Source organism: Protopterus annectens, chromosome 5.part0 (genome assembly GCF_019279795.1).
Source record: "Protopterus annectens isolate FY-2018-M chromosome 5.part0, PAN1.0, whole genome shotgun sequence".
NCBI lineage: Eukaryota > Metazoa > Chordata > Ceratodontiformes > Protopteridae > Protopterus > Protopterus annectens.
The window spans coordinates 1,235,758,939-1,235,761,438 of record NC_056735.1 but is presented as its reverse complement, the minus strand read 5'-3'; the positions used below and the strand labels follow the sequence as shown (position 1 = coordinate 1,235,761,438).

The following is a 2,500-nucleotide window of genomic DNA, read 5'->3' as shown; positions in this document are numbered from 1 at the left end:
CGCCCTGCGGGCTCACTCTGCTCCCCTCCCTACCCCCAATTCCCACCCACCCCGGGGGTCCTATCCTTATACTTCTCTAGTCCCACCCCTTACCCTGTCATCCTATCCTCATCTTTCCTGCCAAACTAATCCCCTCCCCTCCACACACCCCACATCCTCCTCCCACTTTCCTCTTTTACATACTAGCCCTCCTATCCTATTCTTACCAGCTCTCTTCTACCTCTATTACCACTCCTTCTATATCTCTCCACTCATTTCTCCCCTCCCTCTACCTTATATTTCCTTCTATAGCCTTACCTCCTCTTTCACCTGAATATTATCTTTCTTTGTATTATACACATATACTTCCTCCTGACTACCCCTAATCTTTTACTTCTTCCCTTTAACCACCTCTAACTTACTTACTCATAAATATGAGTCTCAACTTATCCACACTGCTATTACTCTCAATTCTACTCTCAACTACTCTTTACTCTACCTACCTCCTTACCTTCATCGAGTACTCACTCCTTTTTCAGCCAAAACACTCACAGACACATACATCTTCCTCTTACACTTCTCACACTTCATTCTCTAATGCCAATTCCACCCCTAGTTACCACCTACCCAAATACCATAGGTACTCTCTCACCTCACCTACACCCTACCCTTAGATAGAAAAATAAGACCTCTAACCCTTCTCAGATTCAAAATCACATCTAAGCCTGATGATCCTACCTTACAAGATGGTGACATTCACCCCAACCCTGGCCCCGTGTATCCTTCTTCACAAGCATCTAAACCTTTCACCAATAATACCCTCTTCATAGGACATCTTAACATACGAAGCATAAACAACAAAGTACCCTACCTACACACCCTCCTAGATACTCACTGCTTTGACATTCTCTGTCTCTCTGAAACCTGGCTAAAGCCAGCCACTAAAGATACTGAGATTATACCACAAGGCTATAATATACTTAGGCTTGACCGTACTAAACGAAAGGGTGGTGGAGTAGCAATATATTTAAGAATCATCTTAATATCTCTACCCTTTCAGCCTGTCCAACCCAAGATAGTAAGGTAGAAGCCATCATCACTAAACTTCAACTTAATGCTAAGAAAGCCCTTTACATCACCTGCATATACATACCTCCTGGAAACAATACACCAATTGTAGAAGACTTTCTCAGTTGGGTTTCCATCAACTACCCCCAAGAAACTATAATTCTTGGCAACTTAAATATCGACTGGAATACTATTAATACTGACAATCCTACCTCTCACATTAACCTAAATGGTTTTACCCAAACCATTACCTCTACAACAAGGCTTAATAGGTCAAGTAGGAAACAGACTATTTTAGACTGGATTCTCAAACAAAGTTAACATCACATATAAAGTTGGGACTATGCCTGATGACCTCAGTGATCATTGCTTAACTTACATTACAAGAGAGAAGACTGATTATCTTCACCTCCCTAATATAAGACAAATACGTTCTACTAAACAGTTTAAAATCGACCTATTTCAAAACGAACTCAGGGCTTGTAACTGGAACCCCTTAAAGACTCTTCCACTTAATGAAGCAGTATTATTCTTTAATTCTACTTTCCTTTCTATTTTGGACAAGCATGCTCCTGAGCGTACTATTAGAATAAAATCTAATACAGCCCCTACGCTCTCAAATGAAACTAAAAAACGAACCCTCTCTAAAAATAAGGTCTGGAACAAATGGAGATCCCATAGAATCAGCTCTGATTTTCTTCACTTTCGCCAACTTAGAAATCTTACCAAAAAAGCTATACTCACCGACAAAAGAAAGTTCTACTGCGACCTACAAGAAACCAACTTAAATAAACCCAAACAATTTTGGTCCTCAATCAATAGACTCCTTTCACCAGGAACAGCCAAAACTCCCTCTCCACTAAATGCTGATGCAGACACCCCTCTCCAAACTGCAAATGCTTTTAACTCATTCTTTACTGAAACTATTCAAACTCTCGCTAGACAATTAAACACTAATAACTTATATCCTCCTAATAATCAAGTAAACTCTTCCTACAACTTCTCTCTACAACCCATCTCTACCTCTTTCATCTATAAACTTATTCTCAAACTGAAACCTTGTACCCCCTCTGCTGACAAGCTCCCTTCCCTTTTTCTACAAAAGGCAGCCAAATAAATTGCTTACCCAATTTCTATACTCATAAATAGGACCATCCAAGAGGGAACCATCCCTCATATATCTGGAAAATCTCTCATATAATCCCACTACACAAAGGTGGTAACTCTATTGACTATTCTAACTTCAGACCTATTGCTCTTCTTTCTCCTTTAGCAAAAATGATGGAGAAATGTATTCATCAGCAACTTGTACAGTACCTCTCTCTTCACAATATTATAGCTAACTGTCAACATGGCTTTAGACCTCACCATAGCACCACCACTGCCCTCCTTTCCTTTGTAGATACCATTAACAGCAATCACAACAATAATCTATTCTCTTCTGCCTTATTCA

The 2,500-nt window shown here is 39.9% G+C and overlaps 1 protein-coding gene across 1 annotated transcript in view; it reads right to left on the bottom strand.

Moving 5' to 3' along the window:
- The window catches only part of LOC122802344 (nucleoporin p58/p45-like), a 991,373-nt gene that overhangs the window by 988,362 nt on the left and 511 nt on the right, over positions 1–2,500 (bottom strand). The window lies entirely within an intron of this gene.